Here is a 25,697-nt window from a genome sequence, read left to right as displayed (position 1 = left end):
AACAAGTAAGATAGGAGAAAGACATAGTGATAGCATTTTGTACAGTATGAACTACAGAAATAGTATACTGTAAAGACATTGAAATTAATTCTTAGTAGTACGCAATGAACTAAAGAATATAAAAACATCAGTAAGTGCAACAGTTCATGAATTTTAAGATGAGGCACATTTAGGAAACTCTTAAGGCAAATACATAAAATAAATAAAAAAATTGTGGTTGCTGTAACAATATTCCCTTGAACATACATATTTCGTATCAATCAGTACTAGCGATTAATTTTCATACAATCAGTTATTTGAAACCACAAGACACCAGAATTAAACAGCAGTTTGAAAATTCAGAGCAGTAGTCAGAGACATACAAACCATCACTAAATATTCTTGCTCATTGCTGGTGCAACACACATAAAAAATGTAAGCACAGGCAATTATGATAAGAATGAAATTTAATGGAGAATTTTGCTAACAGCCTCCATGTCTCAGAGCAAAACTGCAGCAAATTATATGCATACTGAAGAAGGGTTGTTGTTATTTGAAAGTATTATAATATAAAATAAAACAAATAGTGCAATCCTTTTTTTATATATATATATATGCTTTGTTGTGTTTACAGAAAATGAATTCTGTGCATATTGGAAATAGCACATGGCAGTGACTTGACAGTTCATCAAGTGTAAATCAGGATTTTTGTTTCATGTGAACAAGAAATAAAATAAAATAATTAAATAATAGTTCAATGGAAGTTACCTTAATGTTTCTATAAACTGAAAGTTATCCACATCACAAGTGCTGTACTTGAACATAATCTGTGAAGAAATAATGGTCGAAATAGTACTAGAACAATCATATTGACTGGAAAAGTGCATGAGGTTTAATGTAACGAAACTGTGAAGACATTACATCAGATAAAGAAGCTGTGACCACAGATACGGGTGTAATAGTAGCATAGCAATACCAGCAGGAAACAAAGAACAGGATCACACACTGTGCAAATATCCACTCAACTGGAAGAAACACAAAAAAGTTTGTACACTCAACAGCAAAACAATTTGGCCATCATAGCCAAATTGGTATAAAATTCAAACCATTTGGCAACAGCAACAGAAGAACCAGTCCACAAAATGAGGTCAGGAAGGAAGTCACTGATATAGGAGATGCCAGATATCTGACACTCACTCTGTAATTGCGTATACCACATGTACTTAGTGGTGCTTACTGGACTGGCTGATAGGGGGCACTCCATATGTCTCATAGCTACAAGACAGATTATGGACCTGACTGAATATTCAAATCATGGTGACAGCAACTAGACACTAAACTTCTAAGAACACATTTATATGGGTTCACTATCAGCCATTCAGGCTTAACTGTTTAATTGCAGGTAGAATTCACTGTAAATAAATCTGTGGCAAAATTTCAGATAATGTTTAACCAAATTATGCAACCAAGTGTGAGAGTAATGAAGTAGTTGGCCTTACTGCTTATCAGCTGCACTGCATTTCAAGTATTTTTCTTCTTCAGAAAGTAGCAGAGGATATGGTGGCTTATGTCAGAGTAAGGTGCAACTGCAAAATAATTTTCAGAGAGTGATTCTTAAAAGCAAGACACAAACATAATAAATTATTACTAGTTCAGAATGAGAAGTGTTGCAAATTCATATAGCTGCACCTAAATGCTACTGTTGCCAGGAATTTGGAAGCAGTGATTACATTTTTCCATTACATTAATGACAGTAAACTTTGAACAGCAGCAAATGAGTATTCGTGTGCCTGCAAACAATCATTAAATCTATAATGAATGAGCAGTATTATTGGTTTAGAAGCACTATTTTACTGGATCACATTCTTGTCAGAAAATATTGTCTGTAATCTATGAAGTCTGGAAATAAGTTATGCTCACAATACAAAGCATTATGAAAGAGTTAGAATTCATCCATTCACATCTCAATGGATGGATTTTGAGATTCGCTATAGTTCATTGCATATGAACTAAACATTGGGATAAAATGATGAAAGTAATAAAAATCGTGATTCACTGTATCTTCCTGCCAGTGGTACAGTTAAGAAAAATGTTGCAAAATGTTTACACTATTATTTGCCTCCTAGTCTTGTCTGTAACATGCACTAACTATTATTCCACTTAACATTCCTGTGACTAAAATGCTTGTATAAAATTTGGGTCTAGTACAATGATGATGCTGTGAAATACACTTCTATCAACCTTCCTATGGCATAAAATCTCTAATTACTTTGTGGTTTTTATAATATTAGCCCAGTTTTCATCATTTAGCCCCCAGACATGAATTCTGGGATATTGTATATTGTGTGGATGCACCTGTAATTGTTTACAAACAAATTGGCAACAGACTACTTGTCCTAAAAGAAGAAAGGAGAAAGGAAAGATGACGAGATGGTCTGCAGTCATATGGTGAAGCATCATAGCAACAATAGCATGGTACAGAGAGCAGTGGAAGAAATCAGAATAGGCCTTTGAAGAAGAGTGGGACACTAGTTGCTAGTAACAAATATTGACAAATACAGCACTGGATGTCATCATATATGTCCTGGGTTCAACTAAAACTGATGACCTCCAGTTAATTGTAATATGCCCATGGTACTGATTGTGGATGTCAAATGGGTTTATAATCAATGTCATACACAGCTTATTGATTTAGTGTCCATTTGCCTTCCTTTTCATACTTATGATGTCGAAGGTGTGTCAAACAATTTTCTGTGACTGCATGGCCTGTCTTCCCAGTCACTGCTGGACAGGATTCAGCAAACACCTGTAGTATGCTGGTACAGTGACTTGCCATTCACACGTCATATCTCCGATAACTTGATGCATGTGTAGGTATCGTACATCTATATGACAGAGATTAAGTGGCAGCAAAAATTTATTGTAAAAGGCTATACAAATTAACCCTAGGACTGACTGCAGGAAAGGATGTTTGTTATGTATCCACAGCTTGGATCGAATATCAGTCCACATGATGGTTGAAATCATAGTATGTGAAGAGTCTAGGAATAGAGTTGAGATTCAGACCCAGTAAATGGAAGGTATTCAATCTAAATAAACAAAATTCCTGTTGTTGTTGTAGTTGTTGTTGTCTTCAGTCCTGACACTGGTTTGATGCAGCTCTCTGTGCTACTCTATCCTGTGCAAGTTTCTTGATCTCCCAGTACTTACTGCAACCTACATCCTTCTGAGTCTACTTAGTGTTTTCATCTCTTGGTCTCCCTCTACAATTTTTACCCTATAGAATAAAATCTGCTTCTATAAATATGTTCCTCAGTTGCAGATCAAATATATTAAACCAACAATAACTTCACACACGCGACATGTATTTCTGCTGTAGCAACACAAATGTGTTACAGTGATTCATATTCTCAACATTGGCATTTGACAATTAGGCCAAACAGCAACTCACTGTGCTCTATCATCATCATCATCATCAACAACAACAATATTATTATTCACTAAGTTTTCAAAAAGATAAAAGAAACACTATATGATAATCACTGTACCTTGGGCCAAGTTTGAGCTGACAACCTTCATTTTGGCATCTTATTTCCATCTGCAACAGGTAATTGGCCACACACACTATTTCCTGTTTATTTAGATTAGGTGTGGGCAACCATAGGTGACCCAGGGGCATGATGCACATGCTTGTTTATGCTTGCGGGCTGGCTTGTCACATAACATGACAGCAGGGCTTGTAGCACATAGTCAAAGCTATAGCACATGTGATGGTAATGTTTATGAAGTCATGCACCAGTATAAATGGCACCTGTTTCCCAATATGCCATGCCAGCAAATTAGCCTCAAAATTTGTATTTTTTAGAGTAAATTCATTTTATGTACACACTTTCTTCAGATGTTTACTTTTACCTACATGTCATAACCTTTGTTTCTTTACTTACAGCATATTACAGTAGCTGTCATAAAAACTTCCATTGCAGAATTCTGCAGTGGTGTAAGTAACAATGTCCACAACATGTAAGTAAATGTCAACACCTGAAGATCGGGTGCCAAGCATCTTGGAATGTAATCATGGAAAAATAAACACCTGTAGAAGCAACTGGTTGCAGCTGATTCATTATAAATTACCTTTGTTTTCAACATTTGCAGTGTTCTAATATGTTCACAATGGACAAAAATTATTTGTTAACATTAATACAAGAAATAATATAAATATAAAATACATCAGTGAGATAGCCAATCTCAGTCGACAAGAAACTATGAGCGACTTTGTAATTTTTGGCCACAGGCAGGTTATTAGAGTGTTTGAAATTTAGTGTGTTAATACCTACAAACACTATTAACAAGCATTTTTTAAAATGTTTGTCCAAAAATGTTTTTGATGGCTGATAGCTTAGGCATGGGTTGTTTCTGTAACAACAAACAAATTGAGACATCATTTCTTTGTTCATTTTAAAAAGTTTAAAAGTCTAAATCACTTGAATTCTACACATATTGACCTGTATTATACAGAAGCTAAATAGAATAATGAATTTCCGAAGATGCACATGAGTGGAGTACAGTGTGAGTGCCTGACTCTCTCTTCCTCAAATTTCAGAGTGAAAGTAATTGTGGGCCAGATCTGGCCTGCAGGCCACTATTTGCCAATCCATGATTTAGTTGCAGATTTTTTAAGAAATTGGACTTTGACTCATGCCTGGTATAGCTGCCATTTTCTTTTGTTAACTTGTTCAAATTTAGGCACACCCGGATATGCATAGATGAACACAGATGCTAGAAAAAATTGTCTATGTTTTGGGCAACAGTCGAACCATGACTTCTGAAAATATGTCATAGTGTCTTTGAGCAGTGGACCACCAGAGGCCAGAACCACAAAGGCTTACAACCAGATATAAAATAAGCAGCAACAGCTTTCAAATACGTCTTTGTTCACTCTGTCACTACTGCTACCCCTTTTGACAGAAATATATTATTTACTACCCAGGCTTCAGTGTGAGAGCGGTAGGTAGAAATACATACCATGTGCAATCAGTTGTAATGGCTCACTGGGAATGTTCAGTTAAAGATAGTCATCACTCTCATTGAAAAAGGCAGGTTTTCCATAGAGATGCCAGCAGGAGGTAATGCCACATCATGTACTGCAAAGAGATGGTGGAGAGGCATTATAACAGAGCTTGCAGCCGTGGCAGAAAGAGACTGGGCTGACACCAGGACAGAAAACTTGTGCATAAGAACCAACAGTTTCCATTCATAAACACAAGACAGTTGGTACAAGAGACCAGCTTCCAAAGTCCAGTGACAGAGTTCAGTGTAAACTGAGGGAAGATGGACTGTAAGCATGAAGATCTACCATCAGATCAGGAACTTAGTGAGGTTCCGGTTTACTGAATGGCATCTGCAGAGCACCTTCTGAGAGTGGCATGGGAGAATGTACTGTTTACTGTTAAGAAGGTGTTTCCTCCGAGTAACAATGGAACGAGAATGGTTTACAGGCCATGAGGGACGACACATCATGAAAAATGTGCAGCATGACAAAAGAAGTGCTTGGCGATTGGTTTCTTATTGGGGCTGCATTTCTACGAGCAGGGTGTATAACTCTCCCTTTCAGATGAGAGGAAGAATTATATGGACAAGAGAACAAATATTGTTAATTATTGTGATTTTGATATTGAGAGACATAGAAACATTGTCTGCTGCATTAATAATATGCTCGCAATTTGTAATTCACAGCCGTGTGAATAATAATTATTACAGGTGCATCAATTTTATCATGCTAAGACATTGGTCTTCGAAGAGGATTAATAACTGCAGGCTCTGAAATAGTTTGCTACCATTAGTAGCAGTCTGCACAAGATGTAAAAAATGGTTGCTAATTGTTTATCAGCAAGCCATTTTTCCAAAAAGTGTTACAAGTACTTACAGAAACTCAAATAAATAAACACACTTATATAATTTCATGTTAACATACTTATTATTAACAAAAATTACAAATGCTTACATAGGCAATGGCCAAGACAGGAGAAAGAGAAGTGTCTGTTTCTTGAGCAACTCAGAGAGAGAGAGAGAGAGAGAGAGAGAGAGAGGAAGTCATAAAAACAAGTCATGAACAACTTACAAAAATTAAAATTCAGAGATAGCATTTTGTTAATTTTCATTGCAATCACTAATACATCATACACTAAGTCTGCCTTCTCTTACTATAAAAAGTCATTGGATTACATATCTTAAATAGCATCTGTAGTGCAAAATATAAATCACTTGAAGTATCATTTCAAATGAGAGTACTTTAGAGAAGTGAGGAAACTCTTGATAGCAAGCAGTAAATTCTTATTCCAGCCTTCAGTGCAAGTGCTGGTGATGAAGGAAAATTCACATTGCTGTAAGAACAATATCAAGTGCATAAGTCCACAGCTGTTCAGTGGCAGCCGGGTAATATGGATTTCAGCATCATGGACTGGCCACCACATGCCACTAATATGAATCTAGTGTGGGTTGAGGTTGCACAAAAACTCAAATAACTAACCACGTAAGCAATCAACTGCAGTTTTTGCCCTTTTGCTCCATGCCCTGAAGGCCTGGAAGTATGTTGTATCTTCTGTCAATTAGATCTGACACCTCCTAGATTTGAAGCCAAAATGCATTATTCAAGTTTTAAATAATGAGAGCTTTCTATACTCGGTGTTGGAGTGTCGACAAAATTTTATTTTGTGTATTTGTTCTTTTGCTCAGTTTTCTGCCAGAGAGAGCCAGTAGAAGATCACTTAATGAATGAGGAGAATCAAATCTGATCTAATAAAATATATGTTAATTAAAGTTAACTTTGTAATTGAAATTAGTGTTTCTTTAATCTTTGTTCTACTTTAATTCCTCCTCCTCCCCCCCCCCCCTCTCTCTCTCTCTCTCTCTCTCTCTCTCTCTCTCACACACACACACACACACACACACACACACACACACTCACACATGAACACACACACGCACATGCACATGTAGGAGTCAAGAGTAGACGGAAGACGAAAGGTCTTAGCGTCCAGATATGCACAAGACAGATATTAAGACATTTGGGATCTGTGGTGATTGAACAAGGTATGTTTTGAATATGGGAAGACTGCAAGATATCTAAATTATGTTTCTGCTTGTGGATGTGGAAACTCATCAACTCTCCAGTTTCTGAAGGTGAGTGGTGTGGTTTAATGAGACTACGCAATGGCAGCTTCAGCAAGTGATATCTGATAGGCAGTACATAATATCTGTCTTTGTGGCTTTCCCCTAATTATTCATTAAACAAGCATTAGCTTCATTCGTATTGGCATGAAGTTTACACAGAGACCTTAGTAACAATGCAGCCATAATATTTACAACTAACTTCTGTTACTGAAGTCCATCCATTTCTCTGTAAATAATTAAGTAATGCAAAACCTGTTTTACTACAAGTATTTTAGATTCACCAGGGTACAACAATAACGAAAATTCCTGGATGGAATGTTATGCAAAATAAAGGAAAGGCACCTTTAGCAGACTGATGTGTGGTGCATAGACACACATAACAGAACACATTGTTAACTAGCCAAGCACTGGTCTTCTTCTGGCAGGAAGTACTCATATCCAGTCACACTACAGTGGCAACAATGATTATTAGAAAAAAGGTACCTGGAGTGATGGATGTGAGGAGGGAATAAGGAAGGATGGCCAAGGCAAGGAGGGCTAGTGCAGCACAGTGCATTACAGGATAAGGAAAGACAGGAGGCTCAGTGGCTGCGAAACAACAGGAGTTCTGAGAGGTGTAAGAGGTATAGAGCAAGGGAGAGGAAGGGGAGGAGTTTGAAAGGGATAAAGGTGGAGAGGGAGAGAGAGTGCTCACAATGGATGAAATAGAGTTGTGGAAGAAGGGAGTATACAATCTGGATAGGGAAGGAATAGTGTGGACGCTTGGACAATGACATAAGAGAAAAGGGAAAAGCAGCCATGGAGCACTACATTTCCCAGCACCCTTCTGATACTAAATCCATTTCATAATCCTCCTGCCCAACCACATCTTGACTTAATAGTTATTTCACTTTTTAAGGCCAAATCTATAAACAAATTTGTGGTACTGCTATGGATACTCATATGCACCTTTCGATGCTAATATGTTTATGGGCCATCAGGAATCCTTCTTATCCAGTCAACATCTAAGACCCCTTGTTTGGTCCAGATTCGTTGATGACATTTTCATGAGGTGGACTCATGTCAGGGACAACCTTTTCTCTTTTTTCCATAGCTTCAAAACCTACTCCCAAGTGCACTTAACCTGTTCCTTCTGAACTCTACGAGCCATCTTCCCAGATGTTGATCTCCACCTCTCAGGTGGCTCTATAAGTAGTACATTGGGTCATATCCAGCATACCAACCCTCAACGTTACCTCTTCTTGACACCTGTCACACATTTCACATCAAGCCTCCCCACTCATGGATGCCACATGTACGCATGTAGTGAAAATACACTGATAACTGTACTAGAGTGTTTATTGACACAGTATCCTATCTTGCTCATCCATAAGCAGATCTTGCATACCATCTCCTTCTCTGACACCAGTCAACCTGTTAACTAGCTGCTGATCAGTACTCCTCTGACCAACCAGTACCACCCTGGCCACGAAAATCTCAACCACATTGTTCACCAGGGCTTCAACTACCTCTTGTTGTGTCCTGCAATGTGTGATATCCTACCCAAAATCCTAACCTCATCACCCACAGTAGTGTTCTGACATCCACCCAGTGTACAGAATATTTTTATGCATCCCTATTCCAATACTGCCCTCAATCCTGGAATTTCTTACCTAGTAAAAGGCAGGCCCATGTGTGAAAGCAGCAATGTTAGATATCTACTGTACTGAATTAATGTGCAGCATTCTATGTGGGCATGACAGGCAACCAACTTGCATGAATGGGCACTGCCAAACTGAAGCAAACCAGAAACTTGACCATCCAATGGACAAACCTTTTGCACAGTACAACACAAATTACTTACTGCAGCTTTGCTGTATGTGCCATTCTCCATTCCAGCACAAGATTCTCTGAACTGTGCAAGTGGGAATTGTCTCCCCAGCAATCCCTCTGACCTAAACCTCTGCTGACCTATTTCTCACTGTTTCATTTTGCCTTTTCCCTTTCTGTAACTGTCAAACCACTTCTTCCCCATACAGATAGTGTACAGCCTTTGTCTATCACTCTTCCCCGACCTCCGCCACCACCCCATACTATGCAAGCATTCTCTCTCTCTCTTTTTCTTTCTTTCTTTCTCCACCTCCCTCTCTTCTTCCCTCCTTACACCCCCGCCCCCTCCCCTCTTTCTATATCTCTTATATGCTCTACCGTTTCAGATCTCTGTTTACCTTGTTTCCAGTCATTTTCCCTCTGTGCTTCCCTAATGAAAATGATTTGTGAGTCAGTAGAGAGGAAATGGGTTGAAACCCTGGAAAGAACGGATATGACTCACAGTAGCAAAGTGGCCTGGAACCTAGTCAGGGAACATAATTGTGATCCTAAGATGGTCAAGCAACTCCCTACAGTTACATACAGTCAGATTGCCCACCAACTTCTACTAAATGGAAAATCCAACAAGAAATGTCAGAAAATAAAAACTATCAGAAGCCAGAGCCAAGAATCAGACATGTTAAAAATATCATTTACTGTAAAAGAACTTAATCATGGTCTGCATTCAACAGAAAATTTGGTAGCAGCTGGAGTCGACAATATGTACACAAAACAGGTCAAACACCACGGCCGTAGTGCCAAACAATAGAGTTTACAACTCATTAACCACTGTCTAAAAATGTGCAAGATCCCAAAGACATGGAAGAAATCAAACATAGTAGTGCTATTGAAACCTGGGAAACATGCAGCCAGCTGAAGAACTACTGCCCCTTAAAAGAACACATAAAAGAAGGGATTGAAAACAAACAAATAATGTGAGTAGTTCTATTACACTTAAGTTCTGCATATGAGGCTGTCAGCCAGAGATTACTTATGAAAAAGACACAGTTTGGGGAGCAACAGCGCACAAAAATTATTGAATCCTTATTACAAAACTGAGAGTTTTGTAAAACACTGGAGGTCAGGAAATGTTGATGGTGTTAACAAAAGAATGTTCACACAGAACAGTGATCTGGCCCCCTTAACCTGTACACAAATGATCAACCAACATCACTAATATTACCCATTTCTTGTATGCCAATGATCTGGCTATTACCACAGAAGGAAAGAGCATAGAGGCAGTAGAATTGGAAAACTCATTAAATAGTATGTCTCCTCACAGGTACAAGTTAGCACATTCCACATTTGCTCAAAAAAGGCAGCCAGAAAGATGAAAGTATCTTGGAATGGCAGCGACCCACAACACAGACAGACTGACATATCTGTGTGTCATGTATAGATCACTAACATGCAAATATCAATGCAAGAAGCCCCATGATAAGGTTGCCTCCAGGAACAGCATCCTGAGGAAACTAATGAGTAGTAAATGGGGAATCAGACCAACTGTACTAAGAACAACTGCCCAGGCTATTTGCTTTTCCACAGCAGAATATGCATGCCCTGTATGGATCAGATCTATAGATACCAGAAAAAGTCAATACAAGTCTAAATCCAACATGCTGGATAACAACAGGATGCATGAAACTCACACCACTTGGGAAGGTTTATAAAGTGGCTGGATCCTCAGATCCTAAATACTGAAGAAACGCAAAATGAAAGAGACTTTCATTGTGTGCCACCCCCTGCACAGTGCTTCATTTGGATGTGACAGACTTAAATCTCACAAGGGATTCCTTGTAGCAAGCTACATGAGCCCACAAGTGATGAACAGCAACAATACATGAATCTGGAAGATTCAGAATGGGTATAGTGCCAGTCAAAACAGGTCTAATTAAGTAGGTTCTTAAAAATGAAGTGGACAACAAATGCAACTTTGGTGAAGTTCAGGACATAAAATATCTTCGACAATGTGTCAACTGCCCTACAAGACGTACTCTTGACAACCTATGATTTGACAAGAAAGAAGCACTGGATGTGGCCAAATATTGGGCTAAAAATTTTTAAAGGAAATATTCTGGGCATGAAAAAGTAAATCACTCTCCTGCTTTACATTAACCCGTTTTCCTACCTGGCCTTAATTCTTTGTTATGACTACTTCTAACCGCCTGTTCATTAAAACTATTCCGCCATTCACCATGAAAGTAATATGTGGTGCCCCTCTCCTTTCCCCATCTCCCACTCCCCAAGCTCAGATTCAGGATACACCGTAACTGAATATACTGCATTTGTCTAATCTACAGCACAGGCCATTAGACTGAAGTTATTCAAAGAGCATTTATTGGTTACTTAAATGTCTTCAAGGTTACCTACACACTGTGAAATGATTTGAATTTGCTGTTCCGATATCTAAAAAAAAATGTGGGAGCACTTGAGTGTTCATGTGGTATCCTGTTATACTTTCCAAGCATGTATTAATGACTCAAGTTTTGTAGCAGCCCTTGCTGGTGCAGTTTTGGCATGCCTACTAGCACCTGTGTTCACTATTTTGACGTCTCTGTCTGCTGATGAACTGACCAAGCCTATCTTGGCATCCTGCTGAGGAAATAATACCAATAATTTAAAATACAACTTACGATATTCACACATTGTGTATCAAGTGGAATCATCACATAGATTCAGTTATAGATAAACTAAATTACAGGCTTTTTAAGATACTAGGAATCTGTGATTTGTTTATAAAAGAGAATGTTTTCATACTGGAATATTCCTCAAGGATCAGTGTCTGGTTGAGATAAGCATGTATCTAACTCATAAAAAGAATTGCAGCATAAATGGTCAAAGGCTCTTTCAACTGTTAAAGAGACTGTAGTAGCAGTTGCAAAAAATCTCATTTATCTGACTCTCTCTCAAATACTGTAAATGGTCCTTGAGATACAAAGGTAAGAGAGCAGGGTCTTTTACATAAAACACTATGATAATTATGCTTTGGGATTTTAGAAATTAAATAAATTGACTTCTTGCAAGTGACTGGCATTTCTATATCAGTTCTTTCCATGATTAGAGAAGACAAACTGGAAAACTGTTTCCTCAACTTTTCAGAAAGAATACATAAATTTTACAAGTTAAAAAAAAATCTGTTCCGTATTGTATAATCTTAACCCATCACTTTGTAGGAGGTACTGCTATCTTTGATGTTATAATGTATCAGTATTGTACTCTGTACTTATTGATGGCTTCTGGAACTTTCGAAACTGAGCATGCCTTTCTCTGAGGAAACGTTGTGTTGCTGTATAATGACAACAGTGCCTCATATTAGTGGTCATAAGCAGTCTTGGTGTGGGCAGTAGAGTTGGAGTGGTTGCATGCAGCTGTGTCACAAATAATAGTATGACAAATTTGTTGAAAGAGTTATGGCCCTTTATAGAATACAAGTGTTTTAGTAATTCATTATTTCATGGAAAGGCCCGTGGGATTAATTATGAGATCTATGGTTCAAACAGGGTCATGTTTCCATATCAGTAATTGTCAAGGAGAAGCATAGTGATAGTAGAACATAAATGAAAGGGCTTCTGTGCTCAGTGATTATCTGTTTAATTAGTACTGGAATGCAATGCAGCAATGGTTATTTCAGAATGAATGTGAAATGAGCTGATCGGTTAACACAAGGCTGCATGTGTTTAGACATGATTAGGGGAGTGTGTTACATGCTAAACGGACAATAAAACAAAGTAATTTTGCTTGTACTGTTATTATTTCAAAGTGGCATTTTCCATTTTTCAACTGAATAATTATAATATTTGAGAAGCATAAAAGACATGTCATTGTATTAGGCACATTGTCGGGTTTACTTCATAACAAAATGTGTTCTCCATGCAAAGCTCCCATACGCTAGTCCAATAGCTGCAAAATGAATCTAAAAATAAAACTAAAAAGACATTGTCAGAGCCTTACATTTCATGACACGTTAAAGGACAACTGCTCTTTAGTGAAGAATGGTAATTTGGTATGCAGCCTTACATTGGCCTATTTGTGCAGAAAGTATACTTTTTGGTGAAGAATAGCAAGTTGAAAGACAGTAATGAGGGATGAATAGTAAGTGTTGCAATAATGCCAGTTGCATGTAGTTTTGAAATTGCTGCTGTAGGCAAAACTTTTTAATCATGTAGTGTGTGACGAATTTTGGATAGTGGGAGTTAGGTAGGTATGTGTTTCATACTTTCGACTTTAAAGTGTAAAAATGATGTCAGGAAAGGAGCAAATATAACTCAATAGTGTTGTGAGAAGACAGCCCCATAATGAGGGGGTATTCGGTAGTGCAAGTAGAAAGATTCCAGATCTGAGGACGTACCTTAGAGAGAATCTGTAGACATGGAACTAATGACAGAATCAAGTGTGAGCAAAACTTCAACACCTTGAATGCAAAAAAGAGAAGAAATACAGGAGACACCACTTTGTAGTAAAACTGAGCATCAGCCATACCCAAGTATCAGTCTGTAGATATGATAGTGTTGATTAGGAAAACAGGTGTTTCTAAAGTAAAACCAAGAGAAATTTTAAAAGACTTGGAGAACTGATAGAAAAATTAGAAAATCAAGAGAAATTTCCACAGAAATCTGGAGAGAATGGAGAAAAACTTAGAAGAAAGTCAAAAAGAAACATGAATGGAATGAAAAAAAATGGCAAAAGAATTAAAGGAAGAAATTAAATCTGCATTTAAGAAGGCTCGAGAGGAAATGGGGAATATGTTTGAATAGAGACAAGCAGAGCAACACATAGATGTATGTGAAGATATGAAAAATTCACCTATTCTCACAGAATGTTCATTAGTTATGGAGTCAAATTTAGAAGCAATTTTAGACACTAACTTGTTAACTGAAATATCTAGCTCTGAGCATAGCAGAAAGCCAGCTGATGTGATCAGAGATAGTAAAACAGCTGACACATGCACAGCCCATGATAGTACACAGTTGGATGCTAACTTTTTTGGTACAAATTCAGCTGTCTTGTCAGTAGATAAGGAATGTACTTTAAAAAGTAATATTTAGGCAGAGGATGCAAAGATTGTTGTTGCAGAGGAGATAAAGCTGGCTGTTACAAAATGAAAACAAGACTCAAAACAGAGATGTCAGAGTTCATTAGCTCATGAGAAGAAAATTGAAGTTGGTGGAAAGCAAGAAAAAGAACATTTGTCATTTGCTGAATTTGAGAAGATGTTCTTGTAAAAATACGGATTGAAAATGACAAAACATGAGCGTTTAAATTTCATTTCTAATGTTACATACTGTCAGGGCTGTAACAAAATGTACACAGAATTTTTGGAAAAGGGAATAGGAAGGAATCAGTATTTTTAAGTATGGTACACAGAGAATAACATCAAATGCGGTGTGATGCAATGGCTAATATGTGAAGATCGTGATCATTTAACAGGCGCAATACCTGGAACAGTAGACCAGGCATGAGGAAGATCTCCACAAAATGGATCAGAGTAGAAGTAATGGGAATCGAGAGGAAACACAAAGAGAACAAGAGAAGACACAATTACTGCTACAGGTACATGCAATATTATTACAGCCCACCGAGTCACTGACAGAAACACAGTACTTAGTGGAATGAGAAAGGAATGAACAGACAAGTATAAACGTATGCACAGAATGGCACAAAGCAGGTTATGCTGAACTGAAGTTGTGTATTCTCATTCGCCCCTTTACAAAGACATATATATTATGAATGGAAGAGGAGAAGAAAGAAAGGGAGAAGGGATTGGCATGGTGTATTGTACGTGTTGTATGGCCACAAAAAGCCTGAGAGGCACTTACAAATAAAAGGACATGTCAAATATTTATGAACAGTGATTTTCTTAGTATCTACATACTGGTTGTGTTAAAATACTGCAGATATGTTTGGCTATCAGAAATGTAGATTGTCTTTACAATGAACAGTAGAATACTCTTTCTCTTTGACTTTTTTTTTTTAAATTGCAAAACTTATGAGTTGATGGATAGAGGAGTAGGAGTGTTATCCATTGTGCAGTGCTATGATTCTAATTGGGTGTACTGTCACTGAGCCATTCATTATTTATATGTCTGGGGAGCTGCTGAGATGACAGTGGGAGGGAGCTATGATGTAATGCAGTGTCCCCTTCCATCTGGCCACGTTCACTGCAATGCACAGAACTGTGACTGTTCTTTGGACCCCCTGTACTTCCGTCATGGCAACATATGCTGAGAAGGACTGCATGCAGGTCAGCAACCATCACCCACATCGATGGCTATTATGCAGCAATCAGTGCTCACCAAGTTTGCCTGGCATCCTCAACAGGAGCAGGAATGTCAAAATTAGTTGCTGCATCCACCTGCCATTGAGTGAGTACATTGCTAAAAGTGTTGTACCAAAACATTAATGTGTCACTTAGACATGTGTTTGTAAGTGTTTTGTTCAAGATGGCTAATCCTCAGCTTGTATTTCTTTGTGTTATAAATGTTTTTTACATATTTGTATACCAGATTCTTTGCCGGTCTTTCTTTACCCACACAAAAAAAAGTATTGTCTAATTCTTTATGTCATGATAGATAATATGCTTGACCTTGATGTCATGTTGTTTGCCTTAGATGTATAAATTCATGTTCAGTTTAATTTGATATCACATGAGTAATAACATACTAGCTGAGGTACAGTTTAAAATGCTTTACTGTGTTAGGTAATCAGTTGGTACTAATTAAGCTGCAGTTTAATGAAAATTTGCATTTTCATGCTTTCTGCTATGTACTGAGCAGCCATTATATGTATAGTAATATTCCTTTTGCATAGACTGATCAGTGTTCGAATACAAAGGACAGTTGACATTATCATAATTCCAGAATTTAAGGAAATATGACTGCTGGGGGTGAAATATCATGCATGATTACTGTCATAAGGTATTTTAAGTGATGTTGAGCTAGAGAAAAAGAAACGTATTCTGTTTAAGGAGAAAAATTGATGATAAGGTATATGTTACAGAGACTTAGACTTAATTGACACAAAAAGGAATTATCATATTTTTTTGTTCAACCATTGTCATTGCTATTTCTGTTGACTGTCCACTTATCAAATATGCTAACCAAAATATGAATTGCTGTAAATTTTTGTTGTATGGGTGACAGAGCGCGGTATGTGCATGATATTTTTGTTGTATTATAGTATAACAACTCAGGAAGAAACCATTGGTGGGTTGGGAATCAATTATTTGTTTCTTTAGGGATCTTGCTGCTAAGTCAAAATTTCTGTGGAATTTCTGTTTTCTTCTTCTTCCCCCCCCCCCTCCCCCCTCCCTCTCTCTCTCTCTCTCTCTCTCTCTTTCTCCTTCTTGTTTGATTTTTTCTTGGGAGGTGAAGGAAGGGGGGACTTTAAAAACTTTTTTCTCACAGTTTTGGAAAAATTCTACTGGCAGTGGGTGGAGGGGGAGTGTAAGGAGTGTTGTACTCCTTACTTATTGCTGGCTTCTGGAACTTTTGAAGCTCAGTGTGCCCTTTCTCTGAGAAAGCATTGTGTTTCTGTTTAATGACAACAGTGCCCCAGTGGTAGTCTTCATGTGCCATCTTGGTATGGGCAGTAGAGTCCTTGTTGGGCTCCTGCACTGAGTGGTCACATGCGGCTGCATCATGTCAAAATAGTGTAAAGAATTTGGTAGAAAGATAATTAAGAGTTGAAAGTGTTATGTTACATCCTAGGAGACAAATGTTTCAGTAATTCAGTTATTTTGGAGAAAGGCACACAGGATTAATTATGAGATTTATGTTTGAAACAATGTCGTGTTTATGAATATAGTAGAACATAAATGAAGGGGCTTCTGCGATTGACGAAACTGGATGTCTTTAGATATTGTTAGTGAAGTGTGTTACCTGCTCTAAATGGACAATAAAAAAGTAATTTGACTTGTACTGCTTTATTTCAAAGTGCCATTTTTCAACTAAATAACTTTAATATCTGAGACTTATAAGAGACTTAGTGTTAGGTACATGGTCATGTTTATTTTGTACTGAAGTGTGTCCTCCATGTAAAGTTCCTATACTCTAGTCTGATAGTGACAAAAATTACTCTAACAATAAAACTGAAATCACATTGACTGAGCTTTACAACTTTATTTTCCCTACTTCCCCATATTTGTCTCTTTTAAATGAACATTTGAATCAGAATAATGAAAGATTCCACAATGATATTATTTATATTTTAAAAATTTGAGCATAGGTGCATAACACCTACAAAAATAACAAAAGATTTAATACTGTACTGTGTATTTATATGTCTCTGAAAAAGAAGTTTTGTTCTACAGGCTACATCGTTGCACGTTGGATGACATCCGCCTTGCTGCTCTGCTACAACATCTTGTCAACAATAAAACACTAATTGAACTGGATTTTTCACATTGTTTGGTGGGTGATGCAGGTGCAATGGCCTTAGGAAAGTTGCTGCAATCTCATCCGACATTGAATATTCTAAATCTGTGTAACAATATGATTGGTATGTTACTACTGATTTGTCTTTGTTTTTTTTAGTAGATAGCGTCTTTGTTTCATACTGTTAAGTTCAGTAGTATACATTAGTATCAAACATTCATCTAGTACAAGAAAGTAATTGTCAATAACAAATAAATGTTATGGGTGCCAAGAAAAATATACAAGTTGGAAGTTAGGCAATGGTTAATACAATATTATTTTCACTCAGGCAAGGGATTCTCCTGTCTGAGAATAATGACAAATCTAGTTGAGGAAGAAAAGCATCATAACAAACATAGCCCATAAAATATTGCTAAATGAACTATGAGTGAACAAATGTTAATGATGGTGTGGTCAAATAATTGGTTATTAGAGGAAGACACTGATCAGACTTTCTAATACATCAGTTAGAAAAGAGTAAAATGATAATTACAATAAACCTTAATGAACAATATTGTGAACAAATTTCTATACACATTGATTAATCATTCATTCATTGCTTTCTGTAAATTTCCTCATCAAGAAGAACCTTCAGAGATGTGTAGTGAGTCAATCCATACATTAACATGACATAATTCTCATTGTGTCTTTATAATCCTGTAAGCTAGCTGATGCCAAATATTGAGCACCCAGGTGCAAAGTATTCTGTGTTTAGATTTCTTGTGAACTAGCAGAGAGAGCTAACACCCATCAAGCTAAGATGGCCTGGATTTAGAGTTGTTCTGTTATAAAGGAGAGAAACCACCAGGAGTATCAGGTAAATGTGAGAGGGCATAATCTGCTTTCCATGACATATTTATCACCGTGGAGAGGATAGAAGACACATCTTAAAGTTTTTCCTTATTTTACACTGGAAAACCATTTAAGGATATATCAGGCATGTTAAAATCCATTAAAAGGCCGATAATGGTTCTCTGTTAATTGAAATGGTGACAAAATGCCAAGTATTACAGATAATGGATGCCAGTACACTGGAGGAGTATGCCATGTAATACGAAAAGCATAATACTGTTTGTAGCAGTAATGTCAGCTGACATTAATCAGCTTGAAGACAAGTGGGACAGTGATGGGGTAACAGATGTAAGTAATACAATGACATTAGTGAGTAGGGATCTAAAACAAAACAACCGGCTTTATATTCAACTCAGTTCACCAGATTTGTTAATGTACACAAAGGCAAGATTTCCTCTCTTTACAGTAATCTTTACATTGTTTACCAGTTATACTGCTACAAATGTCAACATCTAGGTTATGTCATGGATGGGTTATCTGCAGGAAATTTGGTTAACCAGTACATTAAGCCGGAACAGAATGCAGCTCTTGTGACTGTTAGGTCAAGTGTTCAAATATCCTTCCAGTGTGGAGAAGAGATAGTTGTGTTCCTCTTGAGGGATAGAAATCAAAATCATGAAACAAATTCCATTTTCCAAGGTGAACAAACCAAAAGGCTCAGTGGTCACCAGTCTTTTTAACATCGTCCACAACTGTGAAGAATGTGGTTCCAAAGTTAATTCAATAAAACAGATAAATGTTTCTAAAATTTATTAAAATGTGTTTACAGGCACACACAAAAGAGTACACACTGAAAATAGCCACAGTCTCCTCCAAGCAAATGATGAACAACATGGAGACAGTTAAAATGCAAGTGGTCCATTTTAAAAAAATAATAACTATTATTATAAATTCTATCCCCAACCACTCTTCTTCACATAGGAGGTAAAGACAAGTGAAAAACAAAGACACATTTTGGCACTAAGAGGGACCCAATTTTACAGTGACTGTGTTTGGATACTGTAACAGCATCAAGGGGCATGTAGATCTTCCCCCAAGGATGATACATCAGGTTGCTGACAAATCCACATTGACATCTTAAGGGCGACTTGTGACACAGCTTATCACTTTGTAGAATGGTGGTTGCCATTCTGTGAACAGATGTGTGAACCCTGCTGCAAAAGTTCAAGTAGAGGCCAAGTACAGATAACTGCACATTTGGGCTACAAGACAAAAGCAAGACAGATCACTAAGAAAATCAATAACATGTCATGAAAGGAGTTTGTATTGTATTGTATTGTATTTATTGGTCCAGTAAATCACATCAGATATTGGACAGGTCAAAGTATATCTTACAATTAAAACACTTTAGAAACTAGAAAATTATGTTCACAAAATTTTACAGCACTTCATATACTGGGCAAGCCAATGTGTAAGTTATAATTAAACCACATTAGAAACTTGAAGTTTACAACTGAATACATGTATAAGCCAATATTAACGATTACAGTATTTGCATGATCCTCACTTAAGCTCTAAGGATTTTTGAGGAACTCTTCTACACTATGAATTGACAGTTCCTGAAGTCAATTAAACAAATAACAAGTTTCGCAACTTTGTAGTAAACTTGAGGAGGATTTAAAACACACAGTCCTGATCTAAAATATCAGCTGCATTTACACAAACCTGGAAACAAATAAAAACTTGACATTATCTAGGCAATAGCAGAACAGTATGCTAGGGTCACCACTACAGCTAGCATGGATCCAGTCTTTTGTCAGCACAAAGAAATCATGGACTGACGAAATTGGAATTTCATTTCCAACAATGAGGATGTGTGCATTTGCTTGTTCTTGATATGGGAGGTGAAATCCAAAGCCCTGTACATTGTTCTTGGTTGTGTCCAATATGCGTCTATTGATAACTTTGCTGTGGGTGAGGCAGACATACAGCAGGCCTCCTAAGGCTGGCAATGCTGAGAACTCCACACATGTGTATTCTACTGGTTGACTTCCTATATTTATCGAATCCTTCCTTGTCTAAATATTACTCAGATCCTATGTTGGCCACATTCTATTTCACTAGATTGAGAGTGGAGTGGTGTCCCATAGAGATCCATGGTAAGCATCAAATTATTGCTGGTTGATAACATCTACATTGAGAAGACGTACTGTATATAATGCTCACTATTTTTGGGTGTGTTAAATTTAGTTAGACTCATCCAAATGAACATCTGTGGACTAGGGTGAACCATGTTCTTTGTGTGTCTTTGCTTTTATGTACCAGTGTCTTTGCTTAATCTCTTTATGTGCCCACTTGACTGTCTGTCTATTTACCAGTGTTGTGTCGTGTCTTGTCATGTACCATGTTTGTCATACCGTATGTCATACATCACTCAGTGCAATACAGTACGCAAGTTTGCTTTAGCATGAAGTGGTCCAATAAAAGTGTACAGTATAATGTTTATCAGTCTTCTCAATAGAAGTAATCCACTAGCAGCATCCACATGCTTATGCTTATGCATTAGAACTCTATTTTTTAACATGTTATGGAGCCAACTATGATACTGCTTTCAATAGAAGAATTGTTTTACCCAACAAAGATGGTGACAAATTATTTGGTTTGTGTGCCAAAGTTGAAAAGGGAGTGAAAACTATGGAGACTGGGCTTTTGTATTCAAGAACATGCTTATTCTCCTAGGACTGGCAAAATGTATCTCAGAAGTAGTTGTATCTGTAGATGCCAAGTCAAAGGTGGAAATAATTCTTACTACTGATCCATCTTTGTATGTGCATGCAAAAGAAGCAAAAACAGCAGTGATTCATAGCAGAAACTGAAATTGTTGTTTGACAACTCTGGTAAGAAAGGAGTTATTTGCTGTAAGTGCAGAAAGCCAGGATATTTTAAAAGTAAAGGTGCCCAAACCATGAGGTTAATGATATCAAACAAAGTGGAACCACAAATGCCTCCAGTGTAGTGCTTCTAAGTGGTTCTTTTCAAACACTGGAAACCCCAGGTAGGAAATGCTGGAATTGGTAGTCATATGTGCATGAGGTGTGCATGCTTGTGTGTGTGAATGGGGTGTGGTCTCTCTTTTACTGATGAAAGCTGTGGGCAAAAGCTTTATATAAGTGTCTTTTAATAGTGCCTCTCTGCAACTTAGCATGTCTTCTTTATGGTAAGTAGCAACAAGTAGTTCTTTTAATAGAAATGACTGGTATGTTGATTTGGGTACTAACGTGCATCTCACTGCAAATAAAACTTGGATGAAGAATATTGTGCATGATGATAGCATGCATAAAACTGTGGTAGCAAACCATACGGAACTTCTTGTGTTACACTCTGAAGAAGTAGATTTAACAAAAGTTGTTGGAAATACTTTATATGATGTCAAGTGAGAATGAATGTGCTCTAGAACTGACAGAAAATTCACTGTCAGTGAGTACATTAGTTGAACAAGGAAAGTCAGTTTAATTTAGTAGTGATCACTGTAATATTTTTAACAGGAACCAAGAATCAGATGCAACAACAGATCTTGTTAATGGTGTTATAAGCTGAATATTGACAGAAGAAGCTTTTTTTTTTTAAGGAATGTTACTGCATCTAGTTCTCATAGACAATTATGACATTTAAATGCAAAGAATCTTGTAAAATTCAAAGGTGGTGCTGCTGAAGGCATGGTGTGTGAAGACATTAACATCAGTACTGGTATTAGCAAACAGAATCGTGTAGTATATAATCAAGGCAATCAAATGAGACAGCCATTTCCACATGAATGTTGTACAGCTGCTAAGATCTGTGGACTAATGGAAGTTATATCATTAGGTGGTGCAAAGTATTTTCTTGTTTTGGAAGATGATTTTGCCAAATTGTATTTGTGTATTTTCTAAAGAAAAAGGATGAAACTTGGAAAAAATTTCAAGAATTAAAAAAAAAAAAAACCTTGAAAATCAGTGAGATAGGAAAATCAAAATAAGAAGAATAAATAATGCTGAAGAATTCTGTTGTCTGAGTTTTGGCAGTGTGTTGAAAAATCATGGGATTATACATCAACTGACTAAATAAAATTGTCGTAGAAAAGGCAAAATCTATATTATTTGATGTTAAACTTTACAAAAGATTCTAAAGGTGTTAATAGTGCAGTATATTTGTACAAAAGGTCAGTAAACTCAAGTTTAGGGAATTAAATACTATATGAACTGTGGACTGGCAAGAAACCAAATATTAGTCATCTCTGAATAAGTGAAAGAAAGGTTATGACACATATTCCTAAAGTTAAGAGAACCAAATGAGATAAAAAGGCAAAATAAATCATCTGAATGGGATATAGGAATACTGCAAAAGGTTAAAGGTTCTATGATCTTCAAGCAAATTATGTAGTGATGAGTGGAGATATAATTACAATGGAAAATGTCAGTGATGTAGAAGTTAAAATAAAGAATCCTGAAGAAATCATGAGTTCAGTGGAGGAAAAAGAAGAAGAAGAAAAGGAGACTGTTCCTGTATTGAGAGAAGGCTTGCATGATGCTTCAGCAAACTCATTTAACTCAGAGGAAGAAACTGATGATCAAAAAACTTGTTTCACAAGAAGATGAAGTGTAGAAATCAGAGGATCACAATGGCAGTTCAAACCAAATAGGAGATATTATGATTGTGAGACTTATCTCTCTGCAGGAACTTCAGATCTGATGGAGGACCCAACAACCGTGGAGGGGGGCCCTTTGCAGACCTGATGCGGAAAAATGGGGACGTGCTATGGATGAAGAGATCCAAGCTTTTGAAGAAGTGGTAGATGTCCCAGGAAGTGCTAGTGCTGTGCAGTGTAAATGGGTGTTTAAGAAAAATATCAGAAGTGAAAGTAAAGTGCAGCATCATGCCAGATCAGTGGCAAAAGGATTCGCTCAGAAACCTGAAGTTGCTTATGATGAAACCTCCTCACCTGTGGTACTGCATTCTACACTTAAGACTTTTAATGACTTTATATGTTGAATTAGATTTAAACGTTGCACATTTTGATGTGAAGACCTTTTTTTAATTGTATTCTCAAGGAGTAAATTTTTGTAAAGCAACCTCAAGGTTTTAACTTTTGTAATGACAAGAGAAAAATTTTAACTTAAGAAGAGCTATGTATGGTTTAAAACAATTATCCATAGTGTGGAATCAGAGAGTAAATGATGTTTTAAATGGTTTGAGTTACAAAAGGTCTAGACTAAAATCTTACTTGTTTTTAAAACAGAACAAATGTTTAGTTATTGTAATAGCTTTGTATGTTGATGATTCTTGTATTTTCTCAAATGATACATGAGAGACTGAATTCTTGAAATGTAAGTTAAGTTTGGAATTCAAAGTAAGGGATTTAGGAATAGCTAAAAATTGTTTGGGGATGGAAAACAGATATAACAATATTAATGGAGTGTCAGCTTTCAGTCAGGGGAAGTACACATAGACCCAGTTAAATGCACATTTGTTATCCACATCTTCACATATATTTGATATTAATTTAAGTGCAGTGCTGCCATCTGTTAACAGTATGTAGAAGCAGTAATGCATTAACACATCTCAATGTGCACCTTCAGTCGTGTTTGTTGAGACGTGATTTGTCAGTTCAGATCAGCAGAGCTGTGAAGTTGCGCTTGACGGGATCTGTATTTGAAATATCAGGTAAAAGGAAAGAAAGTGGACTTCTCAAGGGAAAGAAGTGTATATGAAGGTTTTCTTCATTAAGAAAAAAGTTCAAAGGTGTGGATCATTATAAGAAGTGTAAGCGTATTGTTGACATTCATCACGCTTTGAGACTTAAGTGAATTGACTGTGAGAGCTGCTTGTGACCATGCAGAATCAGTCCAGCAACTTGTCTATCTTGAACAGACTTAAGTGAGACTAGAGTGGCCAATTGTCACTTAGAGGTGATGGAAAAATGCTAAGACACTGGACTGAGCACCACAACCAGCAGCACATGCCTCTCTCTGGAGCTGCTATTCAAGCTTGGCTTTCAAAACAAAATTACGAGTGAAGCAGCTGCAGCAGGTGCAGTTGGAGATGAGGAATTTAAAAAGAGCTGTAAAAAAGTTGTGACAGATAAAGGCTATACTGCAAAATGATGTGGCATATTCAAATGAATGTCAAGTGCCTTGCAAGAACACTCCAGCAACAAAGGATTTGCATGTAAGGAAATGCGTAACAGAAACTCAACTGACTCTAGCACCATCAGATTCTTCAGATGTAGATTGTACAGAGGCTATTTAGGATGTAGATGGGCTTAAATGAAAATGCTTTTAGTTTATTACTGTGTGTTTCACTGTTAAATTGCATTTCACAAACATGATAATTGCTGTTTTTAATAAAAATACTAAGAAACTCTGCTATTTTAAACTTAATATATGAATAAACAAAGATCTAACCCCATATTTGACGTATAAAATGACTCTCGATGTATGCAAATTTGGTACACATGGAAATTTTGCGGAACATAACTATCATGCTTAACAACATTTGCCTGCATATTGATCATTTGTTGGAAAGGTTCAGTAGGACAGATTGTAAAATTGTAAAAATTTTTATTGAAGCTACATTTGATTTTATAAGTGAAAAAGAACATAAAGTTGATGATGTTCCCTATCAAGCTCTAATGGGTAGCCTAATGTATTGGTCTGTATTCACAAGACCATTTATTTCTTTTGGTGCGAGCTATTTAAGACAGTTTAATAGTTCATATTCAACCAAGCTTTGAAAATGTGCTGAGAGAATTTTGAGATATTTGAAGGAAACAAAGTAAGGCTTATTGTCTAAAGTTTACAAAAGAAAATTTAGAATTATGTGGTTTTGTAGATGCATATTGGGCAACTTGTTCCTTAAACAGGGAGTCATATACTGGTTTTATTTCATAGTTCTGTTGTATCATTACAGAGTGTTAAGCAGAAGACTGTTGCTCTTTCTAGCACACAGCCTGAGCATATGGCTCTTTCTGAGGCTTGTCAAGAGGACATTTATTTGAGAAATTTACTGTATGAACTTGTAGGCTATGACAAATATGTAACTTTATTTAATGATGATCAGAGAGCAATTTGTTTGTTGATCCTTCAGATAGCAAAAAGTCACAGTGTATTGATGTTAGAAGCCATTATATAAGAAAAGTGGAATCTAATGGAGCAGAGAAGACGGTGTATGTACAAAAAAGTGATATGTCAGCAGACATAATTACGAAAGGATTAAGGAAAGAAAAACATTAGATGAATTTATAAAGTGTATGGGCCAAACTGTTTTTAAAAAAAATCATTTGAATGTTTTGAAGTGGGTTATTTATTTTACTCAAAAGCATTGATATGAACATCTGTGCACTACCGTGAACTATTGGTTTTGTGTCTTTGGTTTTATGTACCAGTATAGTCTCGATACGTGACCACTTGACTGTCTACTTGCTGATGTGTACTCATAATTTCTGGTCATGTATCATGTTCA

The sequence above is a fragment of the Schistocerca piceifrons genome, chromosome 8 (genome assembly GCF_021461385.2).
Source record: "Schistocerca piceifrons isolate TAMUIC-IGC-003096 chromosome 8, iqSchPice1.1, whole genome shotgun sequence".
In the NCBI taxonomy this organism is placed as follows: Eukaryota; Metazoa; Arthropoda; class Insecta; order Orthoptera; family Acrididae; genus Schistocerca; species Schistocerca piceifrons.
The sequence above is the reverse complement of the archived record's forward strand: the minus strand, read 5'-3'. Positions refer to the sequence as shown.